This window comes from Dendropsophus ebraccatus, chromosome 13 (assembly GCF_027789765.1).
Source record: "Dendropsophus ebraccatus isolate aDenEbr1 chromosome 13, aDenEbr1.pat, whole genome shotgun sequence".
In the NCBI taxonomy this organism is placed as follows: domain Eukaryota; kingdom Metazoa; phylum Chordata; class Amphibia; order Anura; family Hylidae; genus Dendropsophus; species Dendropsophus ebraccatus.
In genome coordinates, this window is record NC_091466.1 from 13,592,721 (window position 1) to 13,612,201 (window position 19,481).

Genomic DNA, 19,481 nt, shown 5'->3' on the forward strand with positions numbered 1-19,481 from the left:
CACTAGATGTCAGACATTGTCTACGAGTATCACTTCACTACTACTTAAAGATTTATACTACAGTTCCGGCAGAGTACACAGTCTACACTTGGCGGGGGCTCCTTTGGTCTACTCCTCTCCTCTCTAACTTCTACAAAGCACTACAACTACTTCTTCCACTCTCCTCAAGCACCTAACTCAAGCACTAAGTCAGCACTCAAGTCTATGTCAAGATTTGCACCTAACGTGTACCATTATATTGCTGAAGTCCTACAGTAAAGTGTTCTATTTCTGATACGAAATGCACGAGACTCTGCTTTCTGTCTGCACTAGCACTTATACACACACCACCGCACACCTAGGGATATTTTTCCCCTTCTCTCTGGGTGGTGGTACTGACATCCTGGGTGGGTCAGTTGCCACTTCAGGTTGCCTCAACAGGAGCCCAAGGGACCCGCAACAAATCCAGAAGGTTACCGACCATTCGGGGAGACAAACCGGCCATATATATAAACAGGTCCAAACATCACACCTGTGTGCTGGACTAGCATCACGACAAATACAACCTACATCACTGGCCGAGTTATACACCACAAATTTGGCGTCACAAGTTGCCACCAAAGTACCACATTAAGCTCCACTTAGAGGAGAGAAGCCACCTAGGAACACCCTAGCCCAGGCCAGGAAGCTCATTAAAAAATGCAGGGTAGTATCCTGAAGCAAGAGGAACTGACCCCAGTAGGACAAAGCTACCGTGCCACGTCTACGTATCCTACTGTGCAGTGCAGGATGACTAGGAAACCTTGGAAATCTGCTAAAACCCAGATAACCGACGACTGGGGCTCGTATAACCCACCTAGGATGATTACCTCGCAACTATGGGGCATAAGGCGGTTCAGAGCCACTATTGGCATCTGTGAATATGAGTATTCTTTTCTACACCTGTTCCCGCAGAGCACATTTACTACATTAGGCAGGGCTTCTTTGGCAACTCCTCTTCTCTTCTTTCTCTACTGCATAGCACCTTCTACTTCTACAAGCACTGGTTTTACCTCCGTGTCAGCACCAACGTTCTGTGTCAAGATTTGCACTACTGTTATTTCGTGTACTGTTCTACATATTATATTATTATATATTTTTTACTAAATGCATAAAACTCTGGTCTAATCTGTCAGCACCTGCAACTACCCAACACTGTATACTTGGGTTAGTTCCCCTTTCTGTGAGTGGCGGTACCATCATCCCGGGGGGGTTTGCTACCACTCTAGGTTACCGTGACAAGTGCCCAAGTGACCCTAAACACTCCTGAAGATTACTGACCATTGGGGCAGCCCGCAAGCATAACAACATAATTATCACCCACATCAATCTTCGCCCAGCACCGTAACATCCCTGCCAGGCGGCATCATACTGTACTTTTACGTTTTTTTCCAACTAGGTGTCACTACTGTCTTTTGTGTAACCTGTCTTTTGCACATCTGAAGTCTTCCAGGGGTTAACTATTATGTGTCACATATAGCCTTTTGTCCACTCACAGGTGCAGGTGCTTTCCCTCCTTTCTCTAACCTATCTCTTTCACTCTCTTCTCTAAACACACACAGCCCACCAATCACAGCCAGGGTTAGATAGATACCTGAGGTTAGGACCTTGTTCCTGGTGGGTGGAGTCAGTTCAGTCTAGTTGGAGTTTCAGTGAGAGAAGGAGCTAGACAAACAAGTCTCTGGAGAAGCCAAGCCAGGGCCTGGCTTTGGCCAGGTCCTCTAACAGGGACACAGCTAGCAAGTTACCGTTTTCTTCTATGAGCACTAGAATCTCTATGCAGTGCTAAGCCTTTCACAAGGGGAGAGAAGCCTTACAGTAACACCTTGCCCATGCTGTAAACCTCTCTAAACCCATACAGGGCAGTTACCTTTAGAAGTAATAGAAACTGACCCCAGTGGAACAAAGATACTAGGAAAAGTCTACGTATTCCATTGTGCAGTGCAGGACAACTAGGAAGACTCGGGAGTCTGCTCAACCCAGATAACAAGGCCTGGGGCTCGTATTACCCACCAGGATGGGTAGCTCGCAACTAGGGGGCATAAGGTGGTAAAGACAAGTATGAGTATTCTTTATTCTCTTCTTCTACACACTTCGACTGTTGCGGCAGAGTACATTTCTACATTGGGCAGGGCCCCTCTGGCAACTCCTCTCCTCTCTCTACTGCAAAGCACCTTCTTACTACACGCAGCTGATCTCCACCTTAGCTACAAGCACAAGATTGTATCTACTGTATTGCAATCGACTGTACTGTTGTTACCGGTATTCTTTTGTATTGCACTACGGTTATTCCCAGTAAACTGTTCCATTTTAGTAAAGCATTGGACTCTGACTTGTCTCTTCCGCACTCAGACACCCATCACTACACTTGGGTTAATTCTCTTTCGAGTGCTGGTGAGGCGCTGGTGGGTTCTATACCACTTCAGGCTACCAAGTGACCCTAGACCCACTCAGCTACTACACCGATGTAACAGCTGACCCGGAAGGAGTTGACACCAAACAAACACTCCCTGTGCCTCACCGCAATTCACCTTTAAGTAAACTGCTCATCATAGCCCCAGTTTCCTGTCTGCTGGTATCTGCCTTTCTGTACCCACATACCATCACAGATGCACCCAACTCCACCAGGCAGGCACTGTAATGGGGTGCACCCCAGGGAAGTATAACAGGTAGTGCCCCAATGAAGTGCCCCAGGCAGTGACATATCTCTCCACTGCTCGTGGTACCTGAACCTGGACCCAAACATTAGGGCTTTCCTCGAGGTTCATGACATTTGGGTTCCTGTCCAGTCCCACTGAGGTGAAAGTAGGCTACATTTGCCTTTGCAGTGAGGCTGCTAAGGATTGGGTGCTGTTTCTTCTCAGCAGACCTGGATGCCATATGTACTCTGGGCTTTCTTAAGGGTTTTATGTGGGCCGTGATATGCATGAAACCCAGAAAGGCATGAATGATAATCTGTGGCCCTGGGAGTGCAGGATGCTCCTTATGTGGTGTCCCACCACTGGTGTTTTTCTCTCTCCTGTGCACCTGTCCAAAAAGCCATTTTTCTCTCAGGTTAAAGTGGTGAATGAGGTATTCTAAGGTTTCACCACTTGGTGTATTTGTATGTATTGAACAGCTGAAGTGAGTTATGGGTTAATATTGTTATATATTCCATGTGTTTATTGCTGACCAATAGGAGGTGCTCTTTACTTCTCAGCCTATTGTCTTCCTTCTTTCTCCTGCACCCACTCATCCCCACCACTCACAGGTAGGCACAATACAGGCCTCTGTAGGAGGAGTTTCACTAGTGGAAGAGGTGTAAGGCAGTTTTATCCAGATTCTCAGCGGGGAAAGACACAAACAGCAACCGTTCCTGCAGAAGTTAAGCCAGGGCCTGGCTGATGCCAGGACCCCTGTCAGGGACAACAAGGGCCGTCTAGTCTAGTCACCAAAGTGTACAGATGTGGTTAGAGACCAGCAGTTCTTTCACTACAATTACTATACAGTATTATGCAGTGCTAAGCACCCAAAAGGGAGAGGTAACCAAGGACCCACGCCAAGTACCTACGCCAGGAACACATCAACAAAGAGCAGGGCAGTATCCTGACAAGAGAGGAACTAGCCTCGATAGGACAAAGCAGCTAGTATAGAAGGCCTACACATCCTAGCGCGCAGGTAACTGGGACACCTCGGAAACCTAGCTACACCCAGATAACCTCGGCTGGGGCTTGTACTACCCTACTGAGACGGGTTCTACAATACCAGGAGGCAGAAGGTGGTCAGACCAAAGACTATACACAAGTACAAGTAACACTTCACTATTGAAGTTATTTCCAGGTTCCGACAGAGTACACAGCTACGCTGGGTTGGAGCTCCTCTGGCCAACTACTCTACTCTACGTTCTATTCTACAAGCAATGCTACAACTACCTCTCTTCTCTTGCTACTCTCAAGCACCTCCTCCAAGCACAAAGATCAAACACTTTAGTGTACCAAGATTTATCTACTTGTGTAATGTGTACTGCTTTATTGAAAAGTCTAACATTAAAATTGTTCTATTTTTATACTACCGAGACTCTATCATCTTTTATCTGCACCGGTACCTATAACCGCACACCTTGAGTTATTTTTCCCCTCTCTGTGGGTTAAGGTACCGACGGTCTAGGTGGGTCAGTTGCCACTCAGGACTACCGTGACAAGAGCCCAAGGAACCCGCAACAACCCAGCAGGTTACCAACCATTTGGGGACACACTACCGGCCATGTACAAAGCAAGTGCCAACATCACACCTGTGTGCTGCACTAGCACTGATGTCACGACACTAACATCCACTACTGGCCAAGTAGTCACCACACTTAGATGGCCTTTCTTTGTGATTACTAAAAAGGACATCCTTTTTATGTGTCTTCTATCTTTGTGTGTTACAAGTTGCTCTGTGTATATATAAAATAAACCTTGTGTGATCTAGTAGCTTCCTCTTGTAGCCTCATACCATGTGGTCAGGCTACATACTGTAGATTCAGCACATCCGGCCTCACAGCTTCTCATTGCTTGGATATTACAGAGTAATGAAGATGCTGCCTTGTTTGCTGATCTGTCTGATTATACTTCGGTCATGTAAGTCTTTTATTTTTATTGCTATTAATATAAAGGAGGTCTCTGGAAATCACAGACAGGCAGGGCCGGATTAAGGTTGGTGGAGGCCCTGGGCAAAAATTTTGTTGGGGGCCCCCCCATTTTTTTTTTTCCAAATATATCCCATACAGCGATCTATACAGGTGGCTACTTAGGCTAGGTTCACACTGCGTTTTCAGCATCCGTTTAACGCATACGTTTTTTGCAAAAAACGCATGAAAAACGGATTGCAAAAAACGGATTCATTTGTGTGCATCCGTTTTTCCATTGACTTCCATTATTTAAAAAAACGGATCCGTTTTTTTTTGGCGGACCAAAAAACGTTGCTGACCCTATTTTTCTGGCCGTTAAAAAAAACGGATCCGTTAAACGGATGCTGAAAACGCAGTGTGAACCTAGCCTTACTGTAGCAGACTTAGCACCTACCCCTCCTCACTCCTGGCTGTGTGGCTCAGCATCCTCCTCTGTTTTGCATGTGATGGTCACTACAGGCTGCAGTCCAGAGGAAGATGCCAGGCCCTAGAGACAGGACGGGGGAGGGGTGTATTCCCACTCGGGGTGTGTTCCCACTTTGTGTTTATGTTAATAATGTATAATGCGAGAACACAGCACTTCAGTACTTTCTGTGCTCTCTTGCCCCCTGTGTCAGCCACCATACCAGCATATGCAGATGTGAATCGCTGAAGGAACCTGGACTTGCAAGTCTAAGCCCCATCTGCAGTTCCCAACCATGTACACTAGCTGAAGCAGTAAGGAGCAACCAGAAAGTACTTAAAGGCTGTGTAGAATATATAGCGGATATGGAACATGTGAACGTACCCTAAGGATTAAAATACATAGCTGTGTGCAGCCCATGATATGGCATATATAGCCTGTGTGCAGCATATGACATACATAGGATATACACCATATACTGCACACAGGCTATATACCATACACTGCTCTCAGGCTATATATCATCCACTGCTCTCAGGCTATACTGTATATCATATGCTGCACACAGACTATATACAGTATATACCATATGCTGCACACAGGCTATATGTCATATGCTGCACACAGAATATATACAGTATATACCATATGCTGCACACAGACTATATACAGTATATACCATATGCTGCACACAGGCTAAATCTCATACACTGCTCACAGACTATATATCATCCACTGCTCTCAGGCTATATATCATACACTGCACACAGACTATATACAGTATATACCATATGCTGCACACAGACTATATACAGTATATACCATATGCTGCACACAGGCTATATACAGTATATACCATATGCTGCACACAGACTATATACAGTATATACCATATGCTGCACACAGGCTATATACAGTATATACCATATGCTGCACACAGACTATATACAGTATATACCATATGCTGCACACAGGATATATACAGTATATACCATATGCTGCACACAGACTATATACAATATATACCATATGCTGCACACAGACTATATACAGTATATACCACATGCTGCACACAGACTATATAGAGTATATACTATATGCTGCACACAGACTATATACAGTATATACCACATGCTGCACACAGACTATATACAGTATATACCATATGCTGCACACAGACTATATACAGTATATACCATATGCTGCACACAGACTATATACAGTATATACCACATGCTGCGCACAGGCTATATACAGTATATACCACATGCTGCACACAGACTATATACAGTATATACCACATGCTGCACACAGACTATATACAGTACATACCATATGCTGCACACAGACTATATACAGTATATACCATATGCTGCACACAGACTATATACAGTATATACCACATGCTGCACACAGACTATATACAGTATATACCATATGCTGCACACAGACTATATACAGTATATACCATATGCTGCACACAGGCTATATACAGTATATACCATACACTGCACACAGACTATATACAGTATATACCATATGCTGCACACAGACTATATACAGTATATACCATATGCTGCACACAGGCTATATATCATATGCTGCACACAGACTATATACAGTATATACCATAAGCTGCACACAGACTATATACAGTATATACCATATGCTGCACACAGACTATATACAGTATATACCACATGCTGCACACAGACTATATACAGTATATACCATATGCTGCACACAGACTATATACAGTATATACCATATGCTGCACACAGACTATATACAGTATATACTATATGCTGCACACAGACTATATACAGTATATACCATATGCTGCACACAGACTATATACAGTATATACCATATGCTGCACACAGACTATATACAGTATATACCATATGCTGCACACAGACTATATACAGTATATACTATATGCTGCACACAGACTATATACAGTATATACCATATGCTGCACACAGGCTATATACAGTATATACCACATGCTGCACACAGGCTATATACAGTATATACCACATGCTGCACACAGACTATATACAGTATATACCATATGCTGCACACAGGCTATATACAGTATATACCATATGCTGCACACAGACTATATACAGTATATACCATATGCTGCACACAGACTATATACAGTATATACCATATGCTGCACACAGACTATATACAGTATATACTATATGCTGCACACAGACTATATACAGTATATACCATACACTGCACACAGGCTATATATCATACACTGCACACAGACTATATACAGTATATACCATATGCTGCACACAGACTATATACAGTATATACCATATGCTGCACACAGACTATATACAGTACATACCATATGCTGCACACAGACTATATACAGTATATACCATATGCTGCACACAGGCTATATACAGTATATACCATACACTGCACACAGACTATATACAGTATATACCATATGCTGCACACAGACTATATACAGTATATACCACATGCTGCACACAGACTATATACAGTACATACCACATGCTGCACACAGACTATATACAGTATATACCATATGCTGCACACAGACTATATACAGTATATACCACATGCTGCACACAGACTATATACAGTACATACCATATGCTGCACACAGACTATATACAGTATATACCATATGCTGCACACAGGCTATATACAGTATATACCATACACTGCACACAGACTATATACAGTATATACCACATGCTGCACACAGACTATATACAGTACATACCACATGCTGCACACAGACTATATACAGTATATACCATATGCTGCACACAGACTATATACAGTATATACCACATGCTGCACACAGACTATATACAGTATATACCATATGCTGCACACAGGCTATATATCATACACTGCACACAGACTATATACAGTATATACCACATGCTGCACACAGGCTATATACAGTATATACCACATGCTGCACACAGACTATATACAGTATATACCATATGCTGCACACAGACTATATACAGTATATACCATATGCTGCACACAGACTATATACAGTATATACTATATGCTGCACACAGACTATATACAGTATATACCATATGCTGCACACAGGCTATATATCATACACTGCACACAGACTATATACAGTATATACCATATGCTGCACACAGACTATATACAGTATATACCATATGCTGCACACAGACTATATACAGTACATACCATATGCTGCACACAGACTATATACAGTATATACCATATGCTGCACACAGGCTATATACAGTATATACCATACACTGCACACAGACTATATACAGTATATACCATATGCTGCACACAGACTATATACAGTATATACCACATGCTGCACACAGACTATATACAGTACATACCACATGCTGCACACAGACTATATACAGTATATACCATATGCTGCACACAGACTATATACAGTATATACCATATGCTGCACACAGACTATATACAGTATATACCATATGCTGCACACAGACTATATACAGTATATACCATATGCTGCACACAGACTATATACAGTATATACCATACACTGCACACAGACTATATACAGTATATACCATATGCTGCACACAGACTATATACAGTATATACCACATGCTGCACACAGACTATATACAGTACATACCACATGCTGCACACAGACTATATACAGTATATACCATATGCTGCACACAGACTATATACAGTATATACCATATGCTGCACACAGACTATATACAGTATATACTATATGCTGCACACAGACTATATACAGTATATACCATATGCTGCACACAGACTATATACAGTATATACCATATGCTGCACACAGACTATATACAGTATATACCATATGCTGCACACAGACTATATACAGTATATACCATATGCTGCACACAGGCTATATATCATACACTGCACACAGACTATATACAGTATATACCACATGCTGCACACAGGCTATATACAGTATATACCACATGCTGCACACAGACTATATACAGTATATACCATATGCTGCACACAGACTATATACAGTATATACCATATGCTGCACACAGACTATATACAGTATATACTATATGCTGCACACAGACTATATACAGTATATACCATATGCTGCACACAGGCTATATACAGTATATACCACATGCTGCACACAGGCTATATACAGTATATACCACATGCTGCACACAGACTATATACAGTATATACCATATGCTGCACACAGACTATATACAGTATATACTATATGCTGCACACAGACTATATACAGTATATACCATACACTGCACACAGGCTATATATCATACACTGCACACAGACTATATACAGTATATACCACATGCTGCACACAGGCTATATACAGTATATACCATATGCTGCACACAGACTATATACAGTATATACCATATGCTGCACACAGACTATATACAGTATATACCATATGCTGCACACAGGCTATATACAGTATATACCACATGCTGCACACAGGCTATATACAGTATATACCATACACTGCACACAGGCTATATATCATACACTGCACACAGACTATATACAGTATATACCATATGCTGCACACAGACTACAGAATTATTATCTCATGCAGTTTTGCCACAATTTCAGCTGATACAGTAAAACTCTGCTATTAAAAAGCAGCGTGTGTATTATGGCAAAGAGCAATATTTCCCTTTTCACTTCAGGGTTCCCTACCAAATAGTTTTCTACAAAAAAAAAAACAAAAAAAAACCCATGTAATTCAGTGACTCACTGAATGTAGGTATGACTGTATGTAGGATCCTCTGCTGTGCTCCCATATAGTAATAATGTCCCCTGTGCCCACATATAGTAATATTATCTCCTGTTGTGCCTCCGTATAGTAATAAAGTCCTCATGTTGTGCCCACCTATAGTAATATTGCCCCCTGCTGTGCCATCATATAGTAATAATGTCCAGCCTTGCTGTGCCCCCTGCTGTAATGTGCCCCCATAGTATATACCCCCTGCTCTAATGTGCCTCCATAGTATATGGCCCATGCTCTGATATGTGTCCCAATACATAGTATATACCCCTGTTCTGATATGTGTCTCCATACATAGTATATACCCCCTGCTCTGATATGTGGCCCCATAGTATATGCCCCCTGCTGTAATGTCCCCTTACATAGTATATGCCCCCTGCTCTGATATGTGTCCCCATACATAGTATATACCCCCTGCTCTAATGTGCCCCCATAGTATATACCACCTTCTCGAATGTGCCCCCATAGTATATGCCCCCTGCTCTGATATGTGACCCCATACATAGTACAGTATATGCCCCCTGCTGTAATGTCCCCATACATAGTATATACCCCCTGCTCTGATATGTGTCCCCATACATAGTATATACCCCTGCTGTAATGTCCTCCATAGTATATACCCCTGCTGTAATGTCCCCCATGGTATATATACCCCTGCTGTAATGTCCCCCATGGTATATATACCCCTGCTGTAATGTCCCCCATGGTATATATACCCCTGCTGTAATGTCCTCCATAGTAAATATACCCCATTCACTCATACTCACCTGATCTGGGCGGGGGATGGGTCTTCTCTCTTCTCTCCTGGTTCCTTCAGCCTGGCAGCCGCTGTGACAGATCGTCCAGCAGGCTCTGTGACGTCACCTCCCTGCTGCAGCTGGAGAAATCAGGTTTCCTACCACTTGAGGTCCCGTCGGCGCGCTGTCCTCTCCTCAGTGCCCCCTTCCCCTCGGCACTGACAGGTTACCTGCATGGTGTATACTGGGTGCTGGAGGCCGGCACTCCAGCAACCAGTACTACTGAGCGGCACCCCCCGGCTGGCAGTAGTACTAGGTACTGGGGTGCCGCTTTGCTTGATGCCCGCTCTTCTCATCAAACAGACGTGATGGAGGAAGGAAGGAGGCCGGGGACGTCTTAGTTCGGGGACCGCTTCTGTCCAGTGTCGGACTGGGGCACCTGGGGCCCACCAGTATAGAACCAGTGAAATGTGACATGCTGACCCGCTCCTTTCCTGGATTCATCTGTATCTGTGACAAATCCCTTGTAAATAACATTTTCAGTCGAACTAAAACTCAGGGTATGCTGGGAGTTGTAGTCTCTGAATAAATCACTGTGTGCAGAGTGTCCTGGTGGCTGCAGTCTGTGGGTGACTACCATCAGCCCTGAAGGTCCAGCAATACATCTGTCTACAGTTATGAGAGGATTGTACTGCTGTACTACAACTCCCAGCATATCCTGAGGGCTGCAGACTGTCAGTACATGCTGGGAGTTGTAGTGCCTGCAGCTGTTGTAGTTGGGTCCTATACACTGGATGCTTTGTGGCAGATCAGAATACATAGATCTGTGGGGGCTCAGTGCAGGGAAGTGACCCCAGAACATCACTAATAGGGGACAGCTGGGGGTGACTGGGGAAGGGTGGCAGGGATAGCAGCTGGGGCAACAGGGGGAGGGGGAGAACCTGGGGAACAGCTGGGGCAACCGGGGTAGGGGGAGAACCTGGGGAACAGGGGGAGCAGCTGGGGTCACAGGGGGAGAAGATGGGAGGGCAGCTGGGGTTGCAGGGGGAGAAGCTGGGGTGACAGGAGGAGAAGATGGGAGGGCGGCTGGGGTTGCAGGGAGAGAAGATGGGAGGGCAGCTGGGGTTGCAGGAGGAGAAGATGGGGGGGCGGCTGGGGTTGCAGGGGGAGAAGATGGGGGGCGGCTGGGGTTGCAGGGGGAGAAGATGGGGGGCGGCTGGGGTTGCAGGGGGAGAAGATGGGAGGGCAGCTGGGGTTGCAGGGGGAAAAGATGGGGGGCGGCTGGGGTTGCAGGGGAAGAATATGGGGGCGGCTGGGGTTGCAGGGGGAGAAGATGGGAGGGCGGCTGGGGTTGCAGGGGGAGAAGATGGGAGGGCAGCTGGGGTTGCAGGGGGAGAAGATGGGAGGGCGGCTGGGGTTGCAGGGGGAGAAGATGGGGGCGGCTGGGGTTGCAGGGGGGAGAAGATGGGGGCGGCTGGGGTTGCAGGGGGGAGAAGATGGGGGCGGCTGGGGTTGCAGGGGGGAGAAGATGGGGGCGGCTGGGGTTGCAGGGGGAGAAGATGGGAGGGCGGCTGGGGTTGCAGGGGGAGAAGATGGGAGGGCGGCTGGGGTTGCAGGGGCAGAAGATCGGGGGGCTGGGGGAGAAGAATGGGGTAAGCTGGGGTGGCAGGGGGAGAGAATGGGTGGGAGCAGCTGAGGTGACAGGCAGGGAGGGAAGAGGGAGCGGTCGGGGGGCTGAGGGATCAGCTGGGTGACAGGGGGACTAGCCAGGGGTCCGGGGGATTAGCCGGCTGGCAGGGGGACCAGCCGGGGGATCAGCAGGGCGGCAGGTACAGAGGCAGGCTGGAAAGGTCTCCCCCATGCAGGGCCGGCGTGAGCTTCCGGTACAGACAGGCCGGAAGCTCACAGTGCAGCCCCGCGATGCCCGAACTTCTTCCCTGCTCAGCAGCGTGCGTGTGACGTCATCACGCCGCTGCCAAACAGGAGAGAGGTTCGGGCATCGCGGGGCTGCACTGTGAGCTTCCGGCCTGTCTGTACCGGAAGCTCACGCCGGCCCTGCATGGGGAGACCTTTCCAGCCTGCCTCTGTACCTGCCTGATCCCCCGGCCGACCCATCGACCCCCCCAAACCGCCAGGGGGCGGAGGTTGGCGCCGGGGCGGCGGAGGGGTTTAAAAAAAAAAAAAAAAATAGCTCCGGAACTCCCCTTCCGGGTTTCAGCTGGTGGGGGCCCCCTAGTGTTGGAGGCCCAGGGGCACGTGCCCCTTGTGCCCCCCCTTTAATCCGGCCGTGCAGACAGGGGCCAGGAGGATTGGACTAAATCTATTTACCTATGTTTTTTTTCACCATAGGGGCCAATCAGGTAATAGAAGACGTCTTTCTCTTTCCCATATAACTTTTTAGATACTGCTATTGATTTTGGAAATAAGCCGTAGTAAGCATCTTCCATGTATGGAGTGGGCCCAGCTCCTAAGTCTACCCCTTACTAGTGATGAGCGAATCGTATTCGTTTGAATAGCTATTCGATCGAATAGTACGCTATTCGTGCTATTCGATTGCGTTCGAATATTTGAACGATAACCCAGTAAAAATTTGATTCACCCTCCCACATCCCCTGGCGCTTTTTTCCAGCCAATGAAAATTCAGGGGGGAGGGACAGGCACTAGGAATAGGCAGGACTTAAAAAAAAAACTCAAACTATGATTGGCTGGCTGAATATAAGAAAAGTGGATTTCAGATTCATCTCACTTGTTGGAGCTAGAGAGGCACAGACTGTATACCAGGGAGAGAGAGCTTTTAGGTGAAGTTAGGTAGGGAGGGACCCCCAAACAGGGGCGTAGCTAGGATTCATGGGGCCCCATAGCAAAACTTTTTAAGGCCCCCCTCCCTCCCCTACGCACATAAAGCTGGTGCACTGGTAACCACTGAATTCTGCATGGAGCTCTGCACATTTTCCGTTCCTACTTGATTGCCAGCTGGAGAACAGAGGTCAGAGGTTATCAGAGCAGAGAAGCAGAGATCTCTTTGTCTTCTGCTTGTTAACCCTTTTTTTGTGATGCAGAATGTAAGTAAACATTGGGTCACTTACACACTGCAGTACATAAGGGGTTAAGCAGAAGGACACATGCTCTTTCCTTCTCCCCGGGACCCCCTCCTGCAAGGGCCCCATAGCAACTGCCTACCCTGCCTCTATGGTAGCTACGCCACTGCCCCCAAATGCCCTTGTTGTAAGTATAAAAAACATATATTTAGAAGCTCTTGTGAGACAAGCAGTGAGTTCAGACATCTATTGATAGAGTATACGGCTGTATACTGTGATTGTGGGATAATACCTGTTATCTTGCTTCTACTGATTTGCGCAGTCTGCGTCCTGTAAAGGATTTGAACAGCTCTTTCATTTTATTATTGTAAAAAACAATTATATATCCAGTTTACGGCTGTATACTGTGAGTGCGGGATAATACCTGTTATCTTGCTTCTACTGATTTGCGCAGTCTGCGTCCTGTAAAGGATTTGAACAGCTCTTTTATTTTATTATTGTAAAAAGCAATTATATATCCAGTTTACGGCTGTATACTGTGAGTGCGGGATAATACCTGTTATCTTGCTGCTACTGATTTGTAGTTATCGTTAATTTTAGTTATCACGTATTTTACACTGCACCTGACCTGATACGTACCCAAGTGCGTACTGCTAGCCCGAAATGTACGCTTCTACTTTCCGTTCATAATTTGTCCGTGAATCTTCGGCGTACACTTGGGAAAATTGTGATGTTCGCTCATCACTAGTGTTAGATGTACCCAGGCATGCTTCCCCTGTTGTCCCATATGCATCCAGAGGTGTTGGCATCTTCATGAGGTGTCATTGGGCACTTGGTGACCTCCTAGTGATCAAATATTTATTTCCAGGTCCCAAGTATTTTTCTCCCATAGACTATAATGGGATTTGATATATACGTTCGAACAACGAAAATATCGGGAGCTATTCAAATCAAATTTCGAATTATCGAATATTTCACTATTCGCTCTTCTCTACTCTTTACTTTTCTCCTACAATGTCCTAATATACATGTACATTAAATGTCAAGCAGGTGTTAAAACTGGAAGTGTTATCCTCACTTCCTAAGCACATAAGATAATAAACTGCACCGTATATGTCCAAACGATTATTCTCACCAAAGAACTTGTCCACTATGTCCTTCTTAGTCCAACATATTATACAAAATAGAGAGAAAAAAAAATGGTGTTAAATACACCTGTACCTGAGTACCTCAAGACCGTAGTCCTCTATGCTGCTGGATCCCTAATGAAAGAAATCCACAAACTCAGCCCATTAGTCCATGCAGGAAAGTTTTATTCCACGGTACTGGTACAAAAATTCGCTCACAGGCTGCTACATTCACCCAAGCGTCCACCTGGTGTCCTGCGGACGTTTTGAAGGATGACCTCCTCTTTTTTAATGCGCAAGGACGTGCAGGGTGAGGCGTCCAATATATGTGAGTCTAATCTACTATATAAACATTATGAAAATTTTACAAGAATAAAACATACATTGCACGCATGATCCTATTAGGAGGAAAACCATGATACTACCAATATTACATTTATAAAAATACTCTAAGGCTGGGTTCACACTACGTATATTTCAGTCAGTATATGTATATTTCAGTCAGTATTGCAACCAAAACCAGGAGTGGATTAAAAACATAGAAAGGATCTGTTCACACAATGTTAAAATTGAGTGGATGGCCGCCATATAATGGCAAATATTTGCTGTTATTTTAGAGCAACGGCTGTTATATTGAAATAATGGCCGTTATTTACTGTATATATACTGTTATGTGGACAGAGCCTTTCTGTGTTTTTATTCCACTCCTGGTTTTGGTTGCAATACTGACTGAAATATACTGACTGAAATATACAGTACATATACTGACTGAAATATACGTAGTGTGAACCCAGCCTAAAGCTACATGCCGCCTCATTGAGACCTTTTGGGCTCAATGTCTCAAGCTCTGTGATCCAAAATGCTTCATGACTGAGAAGCCACCTGCAGTTCTCCTCGCTGTCATTACATACCTCAAGCTCACCTATAAGTCACAAATGTTGTGCCGACAGTCCAAGAAATGGCATGCTACTGTAGTTTCACCAAACTCCTTTTTCTTGTCTTCTTCTTTCCTATCCTTCACTTTACTGAGCCTCCTAATTGCAGATTTAGGCTATGTTCACATGGCCTATCAGACCAGCCGTTCCGTGACCCTGGCCAAGTCACGGAACGGCCGGTCTGTGCCCGGATCATTGCGGCCGGTACTTAATCCGGCCGGCCGGCGGGTGCATCAGCGCGCTCCCGCATCAGAGCTTCCCATATCACACAGTGAAGCGAGCGGCCGGAGCCGTTCGCTTTACTGTGTGAACTGACAGGTCTTTCTGCGGCCGGAATTCACTGAATTCCAGCCACAGAAAACTGACCTGTCAGTTTTTTCCGGCACCGCATGGGATCCCGGCCGGAGCATATACGATGTGTGTACGCTCCATCCGGGATCCCATTGCACATAAGGCTATGTCGCACACCGCAAAACTACGGCCGTAGTTCTGCGGCGAGAATTACGGTCGTAGTTTTACATAGTGTGAACATAGCCTTAGACTCATTAAAACGCACCTTAATTTGTCTGCTTGTTTACACAACATACCTTATCCCGCATGGGCATTTTAATAGATACATCAGATTGGCATCACTACATGTATGTATGTATCCTCAATCACCTGCTCCAGTTTAATAAGGACAGAGGATCCACCATCCAGATCCATGACAAGTAATAATATAAAAGTATTTATGGTATTATCCCTACACTCATTCACCCCGTATATTTCCTTTATATCAGGTGTCGTCTGTGATGATTCCTGTGCACAGAAAGATGTATCCGGAGCTATAGGAGGAGACGTCATTCTACACGTCCAACAGAAGGAAATCAAAATCATCTACTGGGTTTTGGCCAACGCTTCAACTAAACCTGGAGAACCTATAGATGATACATCAGCTCCACCAGAGTATATGGGAAGAATGAGCGGTGAGACTGATGGATCCCTGTATATCTCTCTAAGTTATCACAGCAGGATCAGAGGATGTATACTGCAGATATACGGCCAACAGGAGGAGGCAGGACCTGTGTGATGTTTAATCTCTCTGTATACGGTAGGTTATATTTTTAATATTTATCTTTCTATACAAAATAAAAATGTAATCCCTCAGTATATACTTATATTCTTTTCCTCCCCTGCGTTCTTCCTCCTTACACCTTATCCCCCCCTGTGACTGGTGACATATTACATATTACACACCATCAGATCTTACACATTGAAACACAGAAAACATTCTATCTACGGGTACCGGGCCGGGGCTGAAGCACTGGAGGCCGGCCCGCCCCCAGTGGGCGGAATCCCACGCCCCTCTATGATGCAGCTCCATTGATTCTAACGGAGCCACATGATAGAGGGGTGGGGGATTTCGCCCACTGGAGGCGGGCGGGCCTGCCTCCAGTGCTTCAGCCCCGGCTCGGTACCCGTGGATAGAACGGGTACAGGGGAACCGGGCTACAGTTAAAAAAATGGCCCGCGAAACCGGCTTCCTTGTGCCGGCACCAATCTATCCATGGGTCAAATTAAAGCGATTGTATCTGATGGTACATTTGCTTTAAAGGACAACTCCGGCCAAAATGTATTTTTTAATGTTACTACATAAGCAAAGTTAGAAAAATTTCAACAAATTTGTGACAACAAACAATTTTTTACATGTAATTTCTCCATATACTGCGCCCCCTGCTGGACCCTTCAGGTGTAGCCCGAGTTGTGACATCAAATTTTTTTTAGAGAAATTAAAGCCTGTCTCATCTACTAAATTGAGGGAAATAGCAGTATATGTGCATTTCCAATAATTAGAGTATATTTGGAGTTTGTCTAACTTGCCTATGTAATAACATAAAAAAAAAAATTATTTTGGCTGGAGTTCTCCTTTATGGCTATGTTCACACTACGTATGAGACCGGCCGTTCCGTGACTCCGGCCGGGTTACGGAACGGCCGGTCTCAGCCCGGATCATCACGGCCGGTACTTAAGTACTGGTGAAGCAGGCCAGATTAACCCCCGTCCAGATTATACCCGGGTATAAAATGGCCTAGGCCAGAGTATACCCCGGGGTATAAAATAGCCTAGGCCAGAGTATACGACGGGGTATAAAATAGCCTAGGCCAGAGTATACCCCGCTGTATAAAATAGCCTAGGCCAGAGAATACAACAGGGTATAAAATAGCCTAGGCCAGAGTATACCCCAGGATACAAAATAGCCTAGGCCAGAGTATACCCCGGGGGTGTAAAATAGCTGAAGGCTATGTTCACACTACGTAAGAGACCGGCTGTTCCGTGACCCCGGCCGGGTCACGGAACGGCCAGTCTCTGGCTGGATCTCGGCCGGTACTTAAGTACCGTCCGGATGATCTTTCGGCCGCGGAGCTCTGATGCGGGCACATCAGCGCGCGCCCGCATCAGAGCTTTCCATAGCACCGAGTGAAGCAAGCGGCCGGAGCCGCTTGCTTAACTGTGTGAACTGACAGGGCTTTCTGCGGCCGGAATTCACTGAATTCCGGCCGCAGAAAACTGACATGTCAGTTATTTGCGGCGCCGCATAAATCCCAGCCGGAGCGTATACGATGTGTGTACACTCCGGCCGGGATCCCATTGAAGATAGGCTATGTTCCACCCCGCAAAACTACGGCCGTAGTTTTACGTAGTGTGAACATAGTCTAAAATAGACTATATCTCTCCAGGTCACAATGTTATCACTTCACTGGTTTTCTCACACTGTCTCTACTTTGTTAAAAAGTGCGCTGTCTCCTATCTCTGCAGGGCTTCCAGGTCACATCATATGCTGATCGGTGTATTACACGTCATGTGCTGATCCGTATATTACACGTCATGTGCTGATCGGTGTATTACACGTCATGTGCTGATCAGTGTATTACACGTCATATGCTGATCGGTGTATTACACGTCATGTGCTGATCCGTATATTACACGTCATGTGCTGATCGGTGTATTACACGTCATGTGCTGATCGGTGTATTACACGTCATGTGCTGATCGGTGTATTACACGTCATGTGCTGATCGGTGTATTACACGTCATGTGCTGATCGGTGTATTACACGTCATGTGCTGATCGGTGTATTACACGTCATATGCTGATCGGTGTATTACACGTCATGTGCTGATCCGTATATTACACGTCATGTGCTGATCGGTGTATTACACGTCATGTGCTGATCGGTGTATTACACGTCATGTGCTGATCGTTGTATTACACGTCATGTGCTGATCGGTGTATTACACGTCATGTGCTGATCGGTGTATTACACGTCATGTGCTGATCAGTGTATTACACGTCATGTGCTGATCGGTGTATTACACGTCATGTGCTGATCGGTGTATTACACGTCATGTGCTGATCGGTGTATTACACGTCATGTGCTGATCGGTGTATTACACGTCATGTGCTGATCGGTGTATTACACGTCATGTGCTGATCGGTGTATTACACGTCATGTGCTGATCGGTGTATTACACGTCATGTGCTGATCGGTGTAGGACACGTCATGTGCTGATCGGTGTATTACACGTCATGTGCTGATCTGTGTATTACACGTCATGTGCTGATCGGTGTATTACACGTCATGTGCTGATCTGTGTATTACACGTCATGTGCTGATCGGTGTATTACACGTCATGTGCTGATCGGTGTATTACACGTCATGTGCTGATCTGTGTATTACACGTCATGTGCTGATCTGTGTAT